Below are 23,307 nucleotides of genomic sequence, written 5' to 3'. Positions count from 1 at the left end.
ATTACATACGGTTAAAATTAGTACCAAGATATTTTTAGCTTTTCCTTTTTTGCCATAATTCTTACTCGAGGGGATAAAATCAGTCACTTCACCAGTTCGGCCAGTGTCTGAACACTCTAAATGATTGATGTTTATCCATGCTAAATTTTGCTTGCTAGCTTATGCTTGATGTGACCGTGGCCTAGCAATTTTCAGCTCACCAGTGTGCCAGGGTCAGTGCGAGGGGTCGCACAAGAAGTTTTACCAGTAATAAAGTACCAGAATTTGTAAATTATTTAATTAAAAACTAAATGAGTGATAATTTCAGGTTATCCTATGATAACGTCCCTCTCACTTTCTTAGTTTCTAATTTACTTTCTTAAATGGAAGAGAAAGAGAAGGCACGGTGCATGAGTGTGTCTTGAAGGAATGTTATCCATCATGTCCTGGCAAGAGAGTTATTTTTTCTTTTGCAAACCTGTTCTCTGGCATATCTGCCTGTTAATCACAGTATGTAGATTTTAATCTTTTTTAAGTATGTGTTTTATGTTACATTTGGAAGGAGTAGTTTTTAGATATTCTTACTGGCAACTGTTTGATCTTTTTTTTATTGTGGTGAAATATACGTAACATAAAATTTACCATTTTAACCATTTTTAAGTGTACGGTTTTGTGACATTAACTACATTTACGGTGTTGTGCAACCATCATCCCCATCCATCACCAGAACTTTTTCATCTTCGCCAGTTGAAACTCTGTACCCATTGAACACTTAACTCCCCATTCCTCCCTCCGCCCAGCTGCTCGCAACCACCATTTTACTTTCTGTCTCCAAGGATTTGACTGATCTGGGTACCTCATTTCGGTGGAATCATACAGCACATATCCCTTTGTGACTGGCTTATTTCGCTTAGCATAATGTCTTCAAGACACATCCATGTTGTAGCATCTGTCAGTATTTTGCTCCTTTTTAAGACAGTATGTATATATACCCATTTTGTTTATCCATTCTTCCATGACTGGACACTTGCACTGCCTCCACCTTTTGGCTGTTGTGAATAATGCTGCTATGAACATGAGTGTACACAACTGCCTGATCTTGAATTAGTATGGTTATTACCTGTGTGTTTGGAGATGCTCCTATTATCGTAAAAATAAGTCTGTTAATATGCTAACTTAGCTATTTAAAATCTCAATAGCAGAAATTCAGCATAAATAGCAGTTTTAAATTTAAGGTTTAACTGGGAAACCCTGATATTCAACCTGTTGCCTACCTGTGAATTATTAGGGTGCCAGCCTCTATATAAAGAAAGCCTAGAAAAGAGGGTGCTTGGTCATTTCTAAGGGGTCACACAAAGCATAGTTTTCTTATGGCAGGCCCCAAAGACCAGTTCTAACCCCAGAATCCAGGACATACTGGAAGGGGAAGTGGTTGGTTTTCCTATTGAATTATTATTTTTGTTTTATTTTTTTGAGGAAGATTAGCCCTGAGCCAACATCTGCTGCCAATCCTCCCCTTTTTTTATGCTGAGGAGGACCGGCCCTGAGCTAACATCCATGTCTATCTTCCTCTACTTTATACATGGGATGCCTGCCACAGCATGGCTTGATAAGCGGTGCCATGTCTGCACCCGGGATCCAAACCAGTGAACCCCAGGCCGCCGAAGCGGAGCATGTGCAGTTAACTGCTGTGCCACCCGGCCGGCCCCATCCCACTGAATTATTTTTGAGCCTCAAACTATTGCTCTTCTTATCTTGCTGCCTTTTCCCATATGGCAGTCCCTCAAGTAACCAACCATATAGTCTCCATACAAAATAGGAATAACGAATATTTACAAAATACAGAAAACTCGTATTTTCCAAGCTCATGATAGGTTGTGAAGATAAGGGAAGCTATATCTGCTGAAACATTTTGAACACTAACAAACGCAGAGTAGAAAACCAGTGTCTCTTTCAGATGTGAAATCAGATAATGCAGTAAGTAGACTGTGGTTGCTATGTCGGGGAACCTTGCTAAGACTTCCAGTACATTTAAACCTTTTATATGGCTGCAAAACTTTATTTATTCCTTTCTACTCCTGCAAGTGCTATGGTGTCCTGTAGCTAGAGGATGAAATAGCATCTGGGTCATATTTTCAATTTTAATAAAAATTCTAATTTACTTTCAGCCTAAGTTATTTTCAGCTCAATTTCTTTTATGATTTGGGCATATAAACTTTTGATTATTTACCTGACAGATTAGTGGAGTGTATTATTACTGATTAGAATTTTGTCTAGCTTTGTGTTCATTGTCTTTTCAGTGGGTTCCTCCTGTCAGGTACATAGCTGTGTCATATCTGAGTGTGAAACCTGTGTGAGGCATGTCTCTTCCTTCTTATGACATCCAGAAAGCCGCCCCATCACACATCTTACCCTCCAATCAGGTTCTTCCTCCAGTCTGACTGGGGTAAAACAGTGACCTGAGATAGACAGGCCCCTGCTCTCACGGAGTTTACCATCTTCCGAAGAGCAGAGAGACATTAGCAAATAAGCGCACTGCATCTCTACAACTGCAAACTGAAATCAGAGCTATGAAGAACAGAGAGATGCTTGAAAAGGAGGTTGTAGACCAGAGTGGTGACAAACACAGACTCTGAAGCAAAGCCGTGCCGAGCCGCACTGGAAGCCAAGGCAAAAGGAGAAAATCAGTACTGGTGATCCTATCTTGATTTAAACTTTTGATAGCTGTTCAAATGGGCTTTTTACATGAATTTGTTTTCTCAAATATTGCACTAAGATATTATTTATCTTGATTACTGAGTTTTTTGGTGCCCCCCTAAATTTTGTCCCAAAGGCTAGTGCCTCACTTAGCTCACCCTAGTCCCAGCCCTGCTCTGAAGCCAAATTACCTGAGTTCGAGTCCTGCTTTTGCCACTTAGTAACGGTGAGACATTGGGCAAGTTGCTTATGCTGTGTGCCTCAGTTTCCTCATCTGTAAAGTGGGGATAATCATAGTACTTCATAAGGTTATCATGAGGATTAAAATAAATTAATATTTGTAAAGCAGTAGGGCAATGCCTGACACAAAGTGCTGTATGTTTTTAAGAAGTGATAAAGGGCCAGCCCTGGTGGCCTCATGGTTAAGTTTGACGTGCTCCACTTTGGTGGCCTGGGTTCAGTTCCCGGACGTGGACCTACACTGCTTGTCTGTCAGTGGCCATGCTGTGGCTGCAGCTCACATACAAAAAGAGGAAGGTGGGCAACAGATGTTAGCTCAGGGCGAATCTTCCTCAGCAAAAAGAGGAAGATGGGCAACAGATGTTAGCTCAGGGCGAATCTTCCTCAGCAAAAAAGAAGTATGATAAAGGAAGATGCCTCTAGACTGTTTCAACTTCTGAGTGAGTCATTATGAGCTGGATCCCATATGTCTGAACTCCCCAGGCTGCCATCAGCAGGTTTTCCCTCCCACCGTTTTTCCTAAATTTACACATAGGCCAGGACAGTCCAATAGCTAACATGGTTATGTCTTTTAAAAGCAAAGGACTTGTTCACTGCGTTTCTCCTCCCCCACCAATTTGTTTCTCCTCTGAAATAATCAGGAAGATGGTGGGGAATTGTGCTCCGCCATCACCCTCAGGCAACTGCGTCTTTTAGGCACTTTAAGGAACAGGGAACGCTCCTGGGGTTTGTGTTTCCCTAAGCCAGCCATCTCTGCGCTATTGCAGTGTTGGTGTGTGTGCTGCTGAGACAAGCACAGCCTTTGGATTCTTACCCTCACTTACAGCGAACTTCTTGTCTCACCCTTTCAGAGGACCGCACGTGAATCAGCAGGCCAGGGTGCTGTCAGGACCCCCACTCATGAAATCCACCGCTGCCTTTCCTGTCTGTGGGGAAACTCATAGCTTCCTGCTAGCATGTATATCTAGTGCCATTTTAAATTCCACTCATGGTGATTCTACAAAGTCTAATATGCTCCCTTTTTATTCATGTAAAAGCCCATCTTTGAAGACAATATCATCTCTTATGTCTTATGGCAAGGGTGTTGTGTTTACACTTTAACAGTACAAACAATAAACAGAAAAAAATCCCTAATTTAAACAGTGAAGAAATGCAGTGTCAATTAATTTTACTTATTCAAGTTATTAATGTGAAAATGGCTAAATACAGGTTTCAATTAACAAAAAACCTCTGATGTGTACTAATTTATTCCATAAGACAGGGGGCAACTGTGTGAGATAAGCAGGAATTTAATTATCTGTACAGATTTCTGGTGAAACAGGTAATATTTTTGCTAACCTAGATTCTATGTATGAATATAATAACTGCCCTAGGGAAAATAGTGTTATGCCTTGGAAGAAACGAGCTTTATCTCAGAGTGAATTAATGGGTTCTTTCCTATTTTACCCTCAAGCTTTGAATTAACAATGTGTAGAAAGAGAACCACTGGTTTGGAATTAGTGTTCTCTTTTGATGAGCTCTTTGCATTTTCCATCTGAGATTATATATGAATGTAAGTATCTTTCTGTCTCTTATAAAGAACCCAAATAAGCTAAAATTTAAATGCAGTGTTCCAATTCAAATAATAAAGTATTAAGAAATGACAATGTTTTCCTTTGTTCCAGACTCTCTTTTTGATGATGTTTGTGTAATGAACAGCCTCAGAAGGTAGAGAAAGTGTTTCCTTCTAGAGCAAAGAGCGGGCATGCTTACTGCCCATTATAAAAGATTTGGGTTCCCTGAACTCAGCTGCTCTCATGTAAGGCAGTCTGCTGTGTACACAAGTGTTGCTTGGCCCTCTTCATATCACGCTGTGGGAATTGGGCCCTTGGGAACCAGGGCAAGAAAATGCTGACACTCTGAATACTCTGGCTATTTCTATTGCTGTACGTAATAAAATCTTTGTCTTTGACCCGGGAGTCTCGTGTCCTCTCCTGGCACCTGTAAAACCGTAGCAAGCGAACTTGTTAGCTTGTGAGTGAGATAAAATCTCAGCCCCATTACACTTACTAACAGGAATTTCCATTAAAAGACAAATAAAGATGATAGTCTTTTTTTCTCTGTGGGTGATCCCGAATGAATGGTGGTGAGTTTGGGGAAAACATGGCCTCACGTGTGGGGTATGGATGGAGCACTGCTTGGGATGCAGGACATCCAGTTCTAAATATATAAGGTGGTGTGAGTCACAGAGAATAACTGGCATTTCTCAAAGAGTGTAGGAGATTGTTTTTTCATGAAGACCCTGTGCACCTAGGGACAAGAGGACACTGCATCTGCTTTGGACTTTGTCTCTTTTGGCTCAGACTCTCAAGAAAAACATTATCTAAATTTACCTAGACAGCATACCATGTGCAACGACCGCTTACTCTTGGAGACGGCACATAACCATAAGGCTCTTTCTGTAATAAGAGCTCATTTTAGCCATCATGCCCAGGCCCCACCATGCCAGGATGCCAAAATGTTCATTGTTATGAGTGATATGATAGCAGCACTTCTTCATATCTGCCTTCGTAGTGTGGACATGCCTTTAAGAAATGGTCCTGGTAGCCACTATGGAAAACAGTATGGAGATTCCTCAAAAAATTAAAAATAGAACTACCATGCGACCCAGCCATCCTACTACTGGGTATCTATTCAAAGAGCTTGAAGTCAGCAATTCCAAAAGTCCTATGCACCCCAATGTTCATTGCAGCATTATTTACAATAGCCAAGACATGGAAGCAACCTGAGTGCCCATCAACAGATGATTGGATAAAGAAAGATGTGGTATATATATATACAATGGAATACTAGTCAGCCGTAAAACAGAACAAAATCGTCCCATTTGCCATACCATGGATGGACCTTGAGGGAATTATGTTAAGTGAAATAAGCCAGTTAAAGAAGGACAATCTCTGTATGACTCCACTCATATGAGGAATTTAAAAATGTAGACAAAGAGAACAGATTAGTGGCTACCAGGGGAAAGGTGGGGTGGGGGGTGGGCACAAAGGGTGAAGTGGTGCACCTACAACATGACTGACAAACAATAATGTACAACTGAAATTTCACAAGATTGTAACCTATCATCAACTCAATAAAAATTAAAAAAAAAGAAAAAGAAATGATCCTGCTAGACTAGGCAGAAATGACTTGTACTTCACCCAAAATGTACTAACCAAAAAGGTTAAGTTGAGGCCACGCAGCACCAAAGAGGGGAGCCAGCACATAGGTAGCTTTCTGTTACCTGTTATCGCACCAGAAATAATGCTAAAGGATTTTTATATGCCATTCAGGCAAAGACCCAAGCTGTCAATTTCTATGTATTTTGGCATAACAAATGATGAAAGAGGTAAAAGGACTTCACCTAAGAGAGAGAGTGATAAAAAAAATATACAGGAGTCTTCATGATTTTCTTCTTCACAAGCAGCCAAAGAGGTTTTTTCTTTGTTATTGGCTGAGGTTGGCCAAAGTGTGGCACTTGTGCTCCACTCCCCCCATGCGTGCCCATGGTGGCTGTGGCTGACTCACTCTGGCTTTCTCTCTAATAACAGCAGACCGCAGACTCTGACTTCTCCACCCAGCCTGCCATGAAGCCACTGCCAATTGATTCCTGATGGCCTGGGAGTCGAAACCTATTTGCTCCCACTCTGTAAATGTTTACAGTGATTCATTAGGTTTGAGAATCATAAAGCCCCATTGGCAACAATGATGTGGGGAAACCTTACAAAGAACATTGTGGAGTGGCACCTCTCATACATAAGAGAAAATATTTGAAAACACACACACAATGTTACGTATTGAAAAATGGAAAATTTCAAGAAAAACAATGAAAACCAGATTAGAAGTATGAGGAAGAAATATTTCAAATGATTTAAACAATTCAGATCTATCCAAAATGCTGAATATTATTCTAGCACTTTCATGACCACTGTATTTCTCATTCACCAATTTTCTTCTCTAACAGGTATGCTATCAGTGGTGTATTTTACTGTAAAACATAGTGCAAATAAGAAAGTCATGATTTAAAGAGAACTGCCCTGATCAAGGTACAAATGTGCCAATTAGTTCTTGAATCTTGTAGTTTTTTGTGAATGCTGCTAAGTGTCTAGGAAACTTTATATTAGCAAGCCTTTATCTGTTAATAATAATACCTGAGAGAGCCGCAGGGAAGATCTGTTAAGGTAATGTATGCAAAGTTCTTTGGATAGACAGAGCCTGGCACATAGAAAATAGTGGTTGTTATTATAGGGAAGGAGGAGTTTAAAACATGAGTGTTTTGAACATGGGGAGTTTCCAGAAGGAAGCCAAATTCTGCTATGTGATTTGGAAAGCATGAAATAGAGGCTAGGTGTGAACCGTTTCTTAGAAGGTAATGGGGAGAGATGAGGAGGATTCTACCCACTTGCTAAACTGGATCAAATTGGGGTAGGTCTCAACAAAGCTGTGCTGAAGAATCCTCTGTGTCTCACAGAGGACATTGGGATCCATCTACAAGGTGGCCTGCCATCACCACTGAATCAAAGGTGGGGCACTGGTGAGACCTTCTACCGGGGGCAGGAACATTCCAATAGCCTGTATCCCAAAGCTCCAGGGTTTACTGCAGGATCCAGGAGAATGCCGTGCCAAGGAACAGGGTTCTACAGATGATAAAGGAAGGGACAGTTGGGAGTATGCCATGGATATTGTCACACAGGTCCACTATCTAAATGCAGCTATGTCCCCTGAAGCCTTGTGTGAGCCTTGCCTGCTACATCCTTCAGAAGAGGGGGGCTGAGATGAACCATCAGCTGTCAGAGGTTACACAGGTGCCACCACTGCCCCTGGGAGCACCTGATGGAGCTTCAGGCCTGGATGTCTCAGCCTCCCTTGATCAAATGTAAGGTCAGTGCTCATTACCTGTTGGTAGGAGATCCATGCTGTTCATCTGCTGTTGGAGGGAGAGGAGATGTTGAGATCATTGCTTTTTCATCATACGTTGCCCGGAGAGAGAGAATAACTTTTTCTTCCCCTAAAAACCCATAGAATTAGAAACCTAGAAACTGAACAGGGCTTGGTCCAATTAATCAGACTGGAAACAGCCTCTGATTTCTGATTAGGAGAGGACAACCCAGGGAAAGAGAGTTATACGTGTTTATTACAAGAACAAGGAAGTGATCTTTGTTTTTAGTCTTAACTCGGGAGAAGACCATAAGAAGCAAGGGGTTGCCATTAGGAGGTTGCTGAAGACAGCTACTGTATTAACAGTTGATGCCAGTAAACGCTGTGTCATTCAGTATGGAGCATGAATATGTCTCTGAAATAGCAGTTTTTTATAGCGGTTGGACCATTTTTGGAGTGATCATTTCAACTAAAGATAGAAGAATAATCCTGGTTTTGGTGAGACCTAATGACCTTCAGGTCCTCGTGATTTCCCCAAGAGTCCCAGTTGTGCGTCATCTTTTTTAATTAAACCCAAAAACACATAACTCAGTTTGTAGAGAATGTAAGCATAATTAGAAGTGAAATACTGCAGCATTAAATTTATCTTCCTTGATAAAGGAAAAGAGAGATTTACACAGGAAGTAGGAAAAAAAAGATGCTAAGCTATATTATATTTTCATGTACATAGCATTAAATATAGAAGTACTGTCATGGTATGTTTTAGAAACAGCAGGCAATGCAATATGGAAAGATTGCAGTAAGGAAAGCATGCGTGTGTTATAAGGTAAATAAAGGTCAGGAACTCTCCAGGCTGGGGGCTGCTGTGAGGCCTGGCCCAGGTCACTTTCAGCTGTCTAACATGTGTTCCTCACTGATGGCACCCACCCAACATGAAAATGAGCTTTTCTGATTAACTCATCCCGGAAGCCTGGGAGCCGAGCTCTGTGGAGTGGGTCATTCGTGGAGATGAATGACTTCTAGTTTCCTAAGTGGTTTCTGGGTGACAGTTGTGCTCATGGCAGGGGTAAGGGCTTCAGAGAAACACCCCATGATTTGAGGCAATTACACAGTCTGGTTCATGGAAAACACTAGCACCTGCCAGATGGTGCTGGCAGGACGCGGGCACCAGGCAGGCCCCATTGCAGCAATGCCTGATGAGGAAGCTCAGGGTTAGGGCAATGAACTGCAATTGGCTCCACTGCCATTCTGCACCTGTTAGTGAAGAAGCCAGACTATTGTGTCATTCATGCGCCAAGGATTTCTTTCTTTCTAACCTTTGGAGTTAATGTTATTCTCATCCCCACACTTGGGGAGAAAGGACATCAGTTCTGTTTCTAACAACAACAACAACAAAAGGTAAGGAATAATGAAATTCTCTTCTGTGAAGATGTTGAATGAATAGAGTGAAATAAAGCCAACAGATAAAATAATAAGATTTGGTTACTTCTCTTGGAGTCTAGAGTCTAGGAGGAATTTGGGGTTTGCTGCCACGGGGCATTGAGGTGGTTCCTGAGGAGGCCACAGAGAAGACGTGCTTGTACTAACTTAGCTCCTTGGGGGATGAAAGTTGCTTTGGTGGTCTCCACGGGCTGTGATATGTTCACCTTCCTTCCGGTGTGTGCCCCCAAATTCAAGGTGGTAGCCAAGCTTGAGGAGGAGTTGAAGATGTCTGAGAAATTCCTCTGCAAGCTGTGGCTTATGCGCTTCTGCATAGAGTAAAGGAATTTGCACCAAGGGAGTCTGTAGTTATGTTTTCAACGAGGAAAAGGGGAATAAAAAGATAAGCTAAGAGACTTCACGGTGGAAGAATGTGACCCACAGGAAGAAGAAAGGGGGGCAAAATTCTAGGCAGTGAAGCAGAAAGACTTTTCACACTGTGAGGGTCAGTATGAGCCCTCGGGACATCTTGTGCTCCCTAAGGGGATGCAGAACGAAGTGCAGAGTCCTGAGAAGAGAGGACCCAGCAGAAGAGTGAACTTGCACATCTAGAGATGTGCGTCTTGTATAAAGCTTGTCCTGTAGATCTTCAGGGAATAAATGTGGAAGAAAAGGGATGCTCAAGACTTGTAATAACAAGGACTTACCTACTCTTAGCTTGCTTTAGAAATATTATCGGCTTTGAACCAACAGGACTGGGTTCAAATCTTAGTTTGAATTCTCACTGTGAGATCTCAGATGAGTTATCCGGCCTCTCTAAATCTGTTTCCTTTATTCTTATCAAGAGGATAATAAGAAAACTAAAACAAGGCTGGGCACATAACTGCTCAGGGACTAGCTGTTCCTCTTTCCCTGGTTGGCCTTGGGAGGAAGAGAGAAATCGCTGCAGTTGAGGAGTCCTTGTGGAGGAGTGGTGGGTCCACCAAGGGCCAGTCGTGGGTGTTGTACTCCTGGAGCACAGTCCTGGGTGTGAGACTCTGCAAATCCAATCTAAGACTGCCACCCACTTGTCTTAGCCTAGGGTTCCCCAATAGCTGAGCCAGAGACCAAAGCTTGTGATAGGTAGTTTATTTGGAAGTGTCATCTCAGGGAGCTGAAATGCAGGACAGGGGAAGTCAAACAGAGAACGGGGAAAAGCCAGCACAAGGACGCATGATTACATTGGCTGTTTGATCCCCCCAGGACCTGTCGGGGGAGGGGTGGTTATGAAATGCATCTCAGAACTGTCTGCCAGGGAATGAAACAGGGGTGCACTTATTCATTGGATCTAGATTCCCATTGGTCAACTATGCACCAGTACACCTGTGGGAGGCTCCTGTGTTGACACCACTGCAGGACCCACTAGATGCCCGTGCCTTGGAAAGCGAAATCCAGAGATCCAGGGAGCAAACCTTTGCCCAAGTGGAGCCGGGGATAAATTCTTCCTCCTTTCCCCACTCCATCCTAGGGCCCGTTCTGAGCTGCAGTTTATACAGCTTCTTGGGGCTGTGGTCTGTGGATTGACAGTCAGTCGTGGTCAGCAGCTCAATATACTTTGTATCGGCCCTGCTTCCTTCTCAGCTTCATTCACCTTGCACCTCATTCCTCCCTTGGATTGTAGTCCCTGTTAAAATAATAGCTCATCCATTCCTTCAACAGATACTTGTAAGGCACATGGTATGTGCCAGACACTGCTGGAGGCACTGGGGATACAGAGAGATTTTATATTTAGGGATGTATCTGGCATCAGATGTTTTCCCAGAAGCTGTATTGTTTAATTCCCTTTCTTAGAGGCCAAGAAATCCTGGGGCTGCATAGTCTAGAGCTGGGCTTGCCTGAGCCGGTTAGGGACCCAGGGGGGCCAGGAACAAATGCAATCCCACAAAAGAACACAATGAGAGGCAGAGGAGGGAAGCCAGGGAGAGGACCACGAGAGCAGGATGTAACAGCCCGTCTAGGAAGACGCACATCAGAGGAGAGGCACGAGGTCAGGAGTCAAGGAGGCCAGGAACGGAATTAAGAAGGATTAGGAGTGGATTGAGGACTGGAGTAGGAGGCAGAACCATTCAGGGCCAGCTCCTGAAAGCACGCATATCAGGAGCCCCTTTCTCATGGGGCTGGGGCCTCCAGAAAATTATAAGGTGTTTTTTTTTTAAGCTTTTTAGTCAATCATTCAATAACCCATTTTAGCAAACTCTTACTGATCGGGGTGGTACTTCAGAAAGCTTGCAGTTCATAGAGAAAAACAAAGAGTCAACAATCAAAGCACGAAGCCATGAGTCTCTTTGGGAGAAGGTTCGCAAAGACTTTTTCCTCCGCAGCTGCTCTGTCCATCTGAACTTTCTGTGGTGATGAAAGTGTGCTCTTCAGCACTGTCCGACCCAGCAGCTGCTAGCCAGTCGCATGCGGCTATTGGGCAATCAAAAATGTGGTTAGTCTGACTGAGGAGCTGAATTTTTAATTGTAGTTAATTTTAATTAATCTAAATCTAAATAGCCACTTGTGGTTAGTGGCTACAGTTAGACAGCACAGTTCTAGAGGGTGACATCTTAGCTGAGTCTGCAGGAGTGAGTAGGCATCGTCCAGGCCATGAGGAGGGTGGGGATCAAGTAGAGAATGGGAGAAGCGTTCCAGCCAGAGGGAACAGCAGAGAAAGGCCCGGAGCTCAGTGTCTGTTCATTAGACTTGTGATAGAGCCAGTGACAAGCAAAGAGGCTAGAAAGGTACAGGGAGGCTGTGTGTAACAGGCCTTGTCACATTTACTCAGTCATCATTTACTAAGGGTGCACTGAGCTCCTGGCATGTTGCCTTGTGCATTACATATTTACTTCATTTATCCTCTCTACAGCCCATTTTACGAATGAGGAGACTAAGGCACAGAGAGTTGATTTAACATAATCAATGCAACACAGCTTCTAAGTGGCAAAGTCAGGATGTAAACGAGGGTCTGAGTCCACAGCCCATCTTCTTTCTACTTTATCACTTTCCCCACTTGTGTGTGCCACATGGGGAGTTGGGGCTTTTGTCATTACAGGCAAGACTGTTCTGAATTGGGGTTTTTTCCTAGGCAGGCATGATGTTAAAACAAGGGGGAAAAGGAGTTGAGAGGAGCAGCCAGAAAAATGAAGGATGGCCCATGGGATCTAGGCTGGAAAGAGAAGGAAGTCAAGATAAGAGAATTCTTGGAGAGTGGGAGAAATATGAGGCCGAAGAACAGGGGTACTGGGAATAATTAAGAGAAAGAACTGCAAGCGAGGACATTGTGGTCAGACTGGGTTGTTGCCATCTCAGCCGGCTTTCAGCCAAAGGACTACCGTGAGCGTTTTCAGCCCTGGAGCTGAGGGTGTTAATTGGTGGAGAAAGCCTTGGCAAAGTTCCCAGCTGGTGCACAGACAACCTCGTCCTTCTCCAACAGGCAGACACCCAGGCTCCTCTCTGGCTGAGGGAGCGGATTTCTCAGAAGCTGAGTCTGAGTTCGAGAAGTTTACGTTTTTAATCTCTACTTTTGGTTTCTTATTTTTGTTTGGTGAAATAGAAGTAAATAGTATTGACTTTTAAAAGTGCAGCACACTAAGCGACGTGGAGACCAGGAGGAGGCGTCGCAGGTGTAAAGAGGGGGGCCTACGCCCTCCTCTGAGATTCTGGACGAAGCAGATCCCCTCTGCTGTGGCTTGTGTTTTCATATCTCATTTGCCTTAGATGAAATGGAAGTGAATGTGAGATTAAAAGTAACTTTGATTCAAAATCAGGGTTGTGTAGAAATGAGTCTTAATATATCATAAAAATCATTTTGAGAAACGCTGAATATGATCCTGAACTCTTATTGAGGAAACTGATTTGCAGATGGTGATAGAAATGTTTTTTTCCTGAAAGTGACAAATGTAGCTTATTTTCATTGGCATTATTTATTTCAGTTAGAATAGACTCCTATCTCTACATTTCTCCTCTTAAAATCACTCCGATAATTTGGTTAGACTCATAAACTAATATATTGTTTGCCATTTCTCTCAGTGTTGCTTGGTTTTCTTTATTCAGAGATAGATTTATTTAACTTATATTGGGATTAGAATATTGTATGAGGGAGCACATATCAGCGGAAATAAGGCCATAGGTATATCCTCTGAAGTGTGTCTTGATTTGGAAAACAGAGTGTTCAAGTTATTTTTCTTTTCTGCAGCTTTATTGAGGCATAGGTTACATACCACAGAATTTACTCATTTTAAGTGGAGTTTGATGAGTTTTAGTAAGTTTACGCGGTTATGCAAACTTCACCCCACTCTCGCTTTAAAACACTACCGTCACCTGAACAAATTCCCTTCTGCCTGTTCCTGGTCAATCTCGTTTCCCACCCCCCAGCCCCAGGCAGCCACTGGTCTAGTTTCTGATTCTATAGTTTTACTTTTCTAGAAAGTTCATAGAAATGGAATCCAATGTGGCCTTTTGTGTCTGGCTTCCTTCACTTGGCGTAATTTTGAGGATTTACCCCTCTTGTTGCACACATCAGTAGTTCATTCTTTCTTATTGCTGCGTAGTTTTCCATTATATGAATAGATCTTTTTGTTTATCTTTTCACCAGTTGATGGACCTTTGCATCGTTTACGATTTTTGATTATTATAAAAAATGCTGTTTTGCACATTTGCATACAAGTCTGTTTGTGGACATATGTCTTCATTACTCTTGTGTAGATAACTAGGAGTGGAATTGCTGGATTGTAGAGTATAATTATATGTTTAGTTTTTAAGAAATTGCCAAACTGTTTTCCCAAGTGGCTATACCTTTATACATTCTGATTTTACATGTAGGAGAATTCTAGTTTCTCCAGATCCTCACCAACACTTGATATGATCAGTCTTTTTGAATACAGCTATTCAAATGGGTATGTAGTGGTATCTCATTGTGGTTTTAATTTGCATTTCTGTAATGATAAATAATATCGAATATCTTTTCATGTGTTTGTTAGCCATTTGTATATCTTTGCTGGAAAGTATCTATCCAAATGTTTTGCCCATTTTTTAATTGAGTTGTCTGTCTTCTTTTTTTTGAGTTGTAAGGGCATTTTTTATATGTTGTGGATACAAGACCTTTATTAGCTATTTGATTGGTAAGTATTTTGCTCCTAGTCTGTGCTTGTCTCTGCATTTTCTTACCGGTGTCTTTTGAAGAACAAATGTTTTAAATTTCGATAATGTTCAGTTTGTCATTTTTTGTCTTTTATGGGTCATATTTTTAGTATCATATCTAGGAAATCTACCTAATCCAAGATCACAAAGGTCTTCTCTTATGTTAAAACTATTGACTTCCATTCCTTTAAAAATGACTAAGAATCACCTGGATGCCACAGCAATGGCTTGGCCGTCTCTGTTAGTTTCATGGATTACTGATTGTGATAATAACAGAGGTCAAGAGGCCGGCTGTACTGTTGTCAGTTTAAATAATTATAACTTGGCCCCAGAAGCCTTGTATCATCCATTCTGCTGAGCACTGTCCTCAAAAAGGCTCCCTCCTGCCTGTTCACCATCCATCTCCTCTCTGACCACCCCCAGCCTCAGACAGCCACTGATCTGTACGTAATTGATTCTCAGATTGTTGAGTTAAATCTAATGGAATCCTCTCAAATGCCCTCTACCGGTTACTCTTTGCATGAGAACATGGCATTCTTGATGCTTCTTTGGAAGGAAAAGTTCTTTAACTCTCTGTACCCAGCTTAGTACTTTGAAACTCACTAGTATCATGATAAAGTCAAAACTCACAAAACAGCATTTAAGCTCACTCACATCTTGACACCGACCCGCCATTTCTGCCCCGTTCCTCCCTCCACCTGTGCGTGCTGTGGCCCCATTTGAGCAGTTGCCGGAAACACCCTGTATCCTGGTGCCCCTGTGCCTTCACTCACGGCTTCCGTCTTCTCTGCCTGGAGGGTTCTTGTTACTCTTCCAAGGCACAGTTCAGATCTCACCTCCTGAAGTCTTTCCTCTTCCCTCTTGAGCAGGATTGGTTGTGTTCTACTTCCTGCTCCTATCACTCAGATGCTGCTGCTAGTGGAGCACTTCCCACATTGTTTCCACATTTAGTTACCTTCTCATAGAGCTCGCTTCCCTCTCCCGAGCCCAGATTTGAACACTTTAGGGCCATGAATTATGTCAAATTCACTTTTGAATCCCACCCCCTACCCTAGAGTATCCAAAACCTAATAGGTATACAGTGAATGTTTTGGGGTTTTTTTTTTGGTGAGGAAGATTGGCCCTGAGCTAACATCTGTGCCAGTCTTCCTCTATTTTGTATGTGGGATGCTGCCACAGCAAGGCTTGATGAGCAGTAAGTAGGTCCATGTCCGGGATCTGGACCAGTGAACCCCAGGCCGCTTAAGTGGAATGCACAAACTTAACTACTGCGCCACCGGGCTGGCCCCTGCAATAAATGTTTTTAATGAAATGTTTGAAGTCAGTCCTATAAAGAAGTCTATCTAAGTGCTCTTAGACACAGCTCTAATGCTGCACATTTAACGCTTCTAAGTAAAAATAAGTACTCTCCCCTTTAAGCTCTACCCTTTTAGAAGTGCCCAGGCCTGAGCCAGCCCTGATGGCCTAGTGGTTAAAGTTGGGCACTCTCACCACTTCGGTGGCCCAGGTTCGTTTCCCAGTTGTGAAACCACACCACTTGTCTGTCAGTAGCCGTGCTGTGGTGGCATCCCACATAGAAGAACTAGAAGGACTTACAACTAGGATATACAACCATGCGCTGGGGCTTTGGGGAGGAAAAAAAAAGAGGAAGATTGGCAACAGATGTTAGCTCAGGGGGACTCTTTCCCTGCCAAAAAAAAAAAAACCACAACACCAAGCTTGTTTCCAATTTAAAAAAAGTGCCAAGGCCTGGCAGCCCTCTTGGGCATCACTGCCTCTGTGCCACTAGCGTGGGCTTTCTTCTCAGTTTTGTAGCCTTGCCCTCCAGTTAGAATTCTCAGCATCCAATGTAGAGATTATTATCACTTACTTCCTTCTCTCGACCAAAATATACTCAGGAAAGTATGCAGGATAGCTTGTCTCCATTCAAACCCTTGCTGCCAGTTCAAACCAAAAGTACATCTTTCAAAGATGACTGTTGTTTTCTGAGTCTTGCTTGTCTGCCTGATAGCTTAGAACAGTTTGCAAAATCTGCACGAAAGAACTTGGTCTCTTGAACTAAAAAGTACAGAGGAAAAAAATGAGAATTTATAGATCCTGTTCTTATAACCAACTTGGATAAAACATCAGAAGTTGATGCTGAGCTGCTATTGAGTGTTGACAGATCTGCTGAGCTATTTCTAGGGGGGCAGGTAGGCCTTCCAAAAACAAAACAAAACTTTTTTCTCTCCCAGGCTTGTGGAAGGAGTTAGAGACCAACAATTAATATTTCATACTCTAGCAAGGGCCTAGAACACTCTTATTTTAAGTTCTTGAAGGAGACAAAAACCTGAACTTTGAAAGCCTTCCTCAAACAGACTGACTGGACATCTTTAGGATGCTGCCCTTGGTCTAGTGAAGTGTGGCCAGAGGCCCCCAGTGTTTACCTTCTGAATCCTGAGCCAGCTGACCAGGCAGAGAGAGGACCTTTAGTGGTGTCTTCCTGTCCATGCCTGAGAACCCCCACACTCACACCCAGCGCCCTACAGAGGCCATATGCAGTTGTTCTTTTCAGCTCTAGGAATGTCTGTGGGTTCTGTCTCTCACATCCTCTGGTCTCATAGCTTAGTCTGGGTGGTCTCGCTTGGCATCCCTCCTCTTGCCTCTTACCTGGATTTTCTTCTTTACCCAATCCTTTCACTTCTAGACTCTGTTGGCTGCTCTCCCAGGCTGTTGAATCGCCTCCTCCACAAGATGTCCCCTCACATGTTGCCTATCTTGGCTACACTGGACACAGAGACCTAGCAAGTGGTACCCAGGCCCAGAAACCACTGATCAGCCTCACTGATAGCCCCAAACCCTTTCTTCTCTGAGAAGGACCTGGGCACTTGCCCTGCCTGCTCAATCGTTCTGCCCTTTGTTGAGATATTAGCATGTGGCTGATACTCGTTTCTCCATTTTTGCCTTGCCTAGCTTCATCAGATTCAGTAACCAGCAGCCTCACAGAATCTGATGCTTAGCTCTCTTTTTTCTAATTTCTGGTCTTGGTTTTTCCCCTTCTGCTGTAGCATCTCAACTGGTAGCTGCTGTATGTTTCCACTCACATTCTAGCAGGTACGGCTCTCGTAGTTCAAAGATAGGGCTGTGAGAGACCCAGAGATGTTTTAAGCGTGTACCCTGACAGAGGTGCTCCTATGTAAACATTTCCCTGGAAATCTTTGTGACTACTTTCGTATGCTCTAAAAAATCATTTTTCATAGGTATTTTTCTGCCCAGTTTCTCTATGAATTATCACAATTCCCAAACCAAAAAAACTGGTAATAACAATGATAATAATATAATAATAATGTAACTTGGAAGTTTCTTACATCCCCAACATTTCTTCTTTTGTTGCTTTCTCTTTGTCCTCTTTCCTCACTTTTCCTTTTACTGCCCCTCATTCCAGAAAGACACAAATATTTATCTTTAGGAAATAAATTCTCCGTTTACCCTCAAAAATTTTTCCATGAGAACGCAACTGAAGAGACACAAAGAGGCAGTAATTCTATGTTTAATGTTCTTATCAACCAACTTGGATAAGACCAGAGGTTGTCTGTCCTGATTCTTCAGGGAGCTGGACGCTTGGACCAAGAATACTTTCTTGTGGATGGTGACCCTAACCTGCTCTTTGAGTTGCCATTTCTTTCACACCATAGCAAGGGAATGTATTCTTTCTAGGGAGTCCATTTAAGTAGTAATAGAGATGGAATACGATCTTCTCATAGAAAAGAGGGGTTCCTGAGAAGTCAGTGTCTTTTCACACACAGCAGAATATTCGAAAGCTTGGACTGTTGGTTTGATTAAATCTCACATTGCAGAGAACGTTGTTTCTAACCTTTATGCTTCTGTGTACTTAGCTTTTCTAGAGAATATGGATTCCTGAGGAGCTAATATTTAACTTCCTGGAAACTGAATTGTATTCTAAATGCTTGGGAAGAGGATGATCTTTGGAGTAAATCTGACAAATTCTCTTGGAAGCAAATGATCACTTACTGATTTATTTTTTTGATAAATGCAGATTTTCACCTAGCCCGTTTAAAGAAAATTAAATGCACTGGGAGTTAAATATTTCATACATTGCTCTCCCGTTTTGCTAGTAAATCCTTTGTAGTAGAAAATGCCTATCAGCAAGCGACTGAGCTTTGTTCTTTATATGAAATAGCCTCTAGGCTGGAATGAAGGATTTCCAGCTATTTAGTTTATGGTAATATACCTTTCCCAGCACTGATAACAAGTGGAAAACACAATTCTTCAAGTCATGTCTGTCTCCATTTCTCATTCCCATGGTCCTGTTTTTATTATACAGAGCCTAGATGCCTTGGCAAAGTCCATTTTGAAATGTTACTGTGAAGATTATAGTAATCTGTGACACGGCAGGAGTGATGTCCCTTGTCTTTGATAAATCTGGGCCTTCTGCCTGCTCACCCCCGCACCCAGGCCCTTGTGTGGGGGGAGCCCAAGTTATAGGAAAGAGTGATTCAGAAATGCAGCTGGGAGAAGACAGAGGAGGGGCTGCAGCCAACCAGCGCCCACAAAGCCCTTGCTCACCATCCTCATCCTGCTCCCTGATGGATCACTGGGATGCAACATAAGACAACCTTCCTGTAGAAGGTCAAACTCTTTCCAGAAAAGGCACCTTCAGGTTTACTGTGAATTGAGCACAGTCTCTGTGGCAGAGCTAGAAGGGCTCACTAAATATTCCACAGGCACCTGACATTTCCCAGACTCCCTTGTGGCTGGAGTCATTGACTAATTCTGGTCAGTGGGTTGAGAGCAAGTGATGTGTGTGTCACCTCTGGGTGGAGGGAGTTGAGTGGCAGAACCTGGGGACTCTGGAAGCCACATGTTGAGATGACAGCAGCACACAGTGGTGCCTCTGTCAGCCTGGAGCAGAGCACCCTGCCCAGCCACACTGGACATTAGCATGAACGAGATATCAGCTGTGTTGTGCTGAGCCCTGAGACCCCTGAGTTAATTTCTCACTGCGGTGTAGGCTCATTCTCTCTCATGCTCTTTCTTCTCCTTGAACCTCTTCATGCCCATTAGGAGAGGAGCACACTATGAGATTTTGACCATTGCCCTGCATCTCCATCCTGAATGGCTCATACTATCCAGCAAGAATAACAGTTTGTAGAGCCGGCCTGGTGGTGCAGCAGTTAAGTTCGCACGTTACGCTTCAGTGGCCCGGGGTTTGCTGGTTCAGATCCCAGGTGTGGACTTATGCTCTGTTTAGGTCCTGTGGGGCAGGCGTCCCACATATAAAGTAGAGGAAGATGGGCACGGATGTTAGCTCAGCACAAAAAGAAGAGGATTGGCAGCAGATGTTAGCTCAGGGCTAAACTTCCTAAAAAAAAAAAAAAGAATAACAGTTTGTAAATCCTGGCTTCTTGTCTTGGAAAGGTGACATAACTTTTTTTAAGTGACAAGCCTGTCAGGTGTTCCAAAATGCCATCATCTAGTATTAAATGGTTGCCATTTCGCCATGTGTCATTCACTTGACAAATGGATCAGGTATTGCTCATTTAGAATACTAATATCCTGCGTAGCCATTTTTGCTGAAGGTTTTTTTTTTTCTTTTAAAGATTTTATTTTTTCCTTTTTCTCCCCAAAGCCCCCCAGTACATAGTTGTATATTCTTCGTTCTGGGTCCTTCCAGTTGTGGCATGTGGGACACCGCCTCAGTGTGGTTTGATGAGCAGTGCCGTGTCCGCGCCCAGGATTCAAACCAACGAAACACTGGGCCGCCTACAGCGGAGCGCGCGAACTTAACCACTCGGTCACGGGGCCAGCCCCTGCTGAAGGTTTTAGTAAACTGTTTCTGACCCTAATATCTCTTCAGTGATATTTGTGGAAAACTCAGTTTATAGCAAGGTAAATAGAGCCAGAGCTTGTTTCAATGACTCTACACATGTTTCTGAGTATGTTACTATCAAGACCCATATTCAGAGTTAAATTTCTATTTCTCAGACTTCACCTTTAGAGCAGGTCCCTATTTTCCCTTTTTAAAAATTGGAACTTTGTTTCTGTCTTATAAGTGGAAGGAAATCAACTGGGAAATGGACCTTGTGATCAAGGAATAGACCTGTCTCTCAGTCTTTGCTTGGCTTCCCTCTTTCTCCTCCTCCATTTCTTCAGATTCCCTCTTGGGTAGGAGAGTGAGTGGATCTGAGTAGAAGCCAGACTGAACCCGGTCAGAATTCTGGTCTGATTCACAGAGATGGGAAGGTGGGAGGGGTAGAAATGTTCCTTAAGTATCCGCCCTTTGGCTACACCAACATATATACAAAGAAGTCTATCTTGAAAAAAACAAACTTATAGATAATTTTAGAAGTAAAACCCACATCGTCAGACTATTCATTTAGAATTCCTGTCATTCCAGCCATAATCTTATAAAGAGATCTGTGCATTTGAATCATCAGTCCTTTTAAATGTGTATATTAGGGTCTTTCTGGTTGCAGGAAACATCCAATCTCTGTTTATCTTAATTAATTGTTTCAGATATCTTTCCTATGTAACAAACCACCCCAAAATTTTGTGGCTTAAAACAATAACAACTCATTGTTCCTCATAATTCTGAGGGTTTATTAACCCTCAGATGGTTAACATCTGGTTCTCCTGTTGCATGTGGTTTAACAAGTAGCTGCTTTCTGCTGGGAGCTCACTTGGGGCCAGAAAGTCCAAGATGGTCTTTCCTCTCCCAGGGACTCTTTCCACTGGCCTCTCATCATTCAGTAATCTAGCTCAAACTTCCCGGAGGGAACGTTACAAAAGGATAAGCCCCAGTGTACAAATGCTCCTCACTCAGGCACTGCTTGCATAATTTTTGCTAAAATCCCATTGGCCAAAGTATGTCACATGGCCAAGCCCAGAGTCATTGTGAGAGAGGACTACGCAAGGGTCGGGATGCTGGGAGGAGTGCTGCCTGTGGACCACTGACGTCACAGTCTACCTACCACGTTAGTGAAGGCTTGTTTAAGAATTCACAAGATGGAAGAAAGACAGGTAGACGTTCCAACCACAGCCACTATTCTGGCAAACCTCGTAGAGAATGGGAATGTTGTTTGGGATACCAAGAGTTTTAGAGGCCTGGTTATCATAGTGCAAGAGGAGCAGGTGCTTTTTATCACCTGTCAGGTGTTCCACCAATGCCACGGTCACTCAGTCTGTTCCTGCTGATCCTGTTGCTGCCCACTGGCTTGCTTCTGCTCTTGACACCTCATAGCCTCTGCTTACTCATGGTTTCTCATGCCGCCTTGCCTCTGTGTGATCTTTGGCCTTTGTTCCTGCTCCAAACTGTTGACTCATTCTCTTTCTGCCTCATATTCACCCTCCTCGTGAGAAAGGAATTTGTTAGCACTTCGTTGGTCACTCTTCAGCCCTCTCACACAGCTGAGTCATCTGCCAGGCTCTACATGGCTGCTGCCTTTGGTCAGACACCCACCCCCGATTCTTCCTGCCTTGGTCAGCATGGTGGGGTCAATGCAGAAAGACAGACTGTGAGCGTGGCAGGCATTTAGGGTTGATCCTGACAACTGTCATCAGATAAGTGACTGGACAAGTGTGGAACAGGTGCCATCCTTGGTCAAGGTTACTGTTAGTCTCACATGTATAGACTTTTCATGAAGCATGCTGTATCCCTTGTCTTAGATCTCTCAATTATATCATTGTCTACTATTTCCTTTCTTGTAATGCTGGACTAAATAAAGGAAGTGTGAAAAAGCCAGTATCCAAATAATTTCATGAGTTGCAAATAATTAGATTTCATTGAAAGACGTGGGTATTTTTGGTGATCTAACTTCATTGTCAAAAAGGCTTTTAAAAAATTGTCTAAATCCAAGATGTCCTTAAAATATTGTTTTATATATTTTTATGCTTCTTTATGTGTGAAATATCTCTAGAAAGATTCACAAAATTTGGTAATAGTAACCCTCCCAAGGGAGAAGCAGGGTTTTTGGGTTGCTTACTTTGAATTATATGGTTTTTTGTACCTTATGAATGTTGTACCGTGTGCATAGATTACCTACTTTCAAAGTTAGCTTTTTAAAGTGCATCTTGTCTATACTGTCCTGACTTGTGTTTCCTTTACAAGGCTGGGCCAGCATGTGGTCCAATTCCAGCTGCACTATTCATATGGAATCCAGTGTGCAGAGGCCCCTGAAGTTGTGCTATGGGCAACACTGTGAAAATCTCGTGTAGATATTCAGAAACCATTAGTGCTTTTTTTTTTTTTTTAACATCAGTGACTAAACTTGGTAATTCTGTTTGCTTATTGGCTAAACGCAAAACAAGAGGATATGAGTCGGGGGAAATGCTAGGGGCCTCTCTGATATGGTGATGTGAGACGGCTGAAAGCTCTAGAACTTTTCAGAAGAACTGGAGCTCTAGATCTGGCACTTTACGTACCGCGTGTCTGTCCTTAAGCAGGCGACTTTACCAGCACGTATCTTGGATTCCTTATAAGCAAGTTGGAAAATGTAATGGAGTTTATCTTTTGGAGTTATTTGGAAGATGGGAGAAGTTAATGCGTGGAGCGGACTCAAGGCGATTCCTGGCACGTGGAAGGTGCTCAATGAATAAGAGCCATCAGGATTTTTTTTTCTAATCTATTAAATGGGTATGATGCCTGCTTTCCTATTTTCTGGGGTTTTTATGAATATCAAATAAGACAGTCAGTTATGGTGCTCTGAGGAATGGAGATCTCAGCTATTATCAAGATGTGTTCTGTCATCTCTTATTTGGGTAAAACCATCTCTTAATTGTCCACCTTTCCGTCAGTACTATTCCAGGTTCTAGCTCCCAGATTCCCTGTGGAAACTCTACTATGGGACACCTCTTGGGATTAGGAGGAAGTGAGAAACATGTTCCTCAGTGCCTCACAAAGTTTGCCTCGTTCTT

General features: G+C 42.8%; 1 protein-coding gene across 35 annotated transcripts in view; it reads left to right on the top strand.

The window, feature by feature from the left end:
* The window catches only part of NRCAM (neuronal cell adhesion molecule), a 252,099-nt gene that overhangs the window by 155,498 nt on the left and 73,294 nt on the right, over positions 1-23,307 (top strand). The gene's annotated exons all lie outside the window — the stretch shown is intronic.

The sequence above is a fragment of the Equus przewalskii genome, chromosome 4, assembly GCF_037783145.1.
Source record: "Equus przewalskii isolate Varuska chromosome 4, EquPr2, whole genome shotgun sequence".
NCBI lineage: Eukaryota > Metazoa > Chordata > Mammalia > Perissodactyla > Equidae > Equus > Equus przewalskii.
The sequence above is the reverse complement of the archived record's forward strand: the minus strand, read 5'-3'. Positions and strand labels throughout refer to the sequence as shown.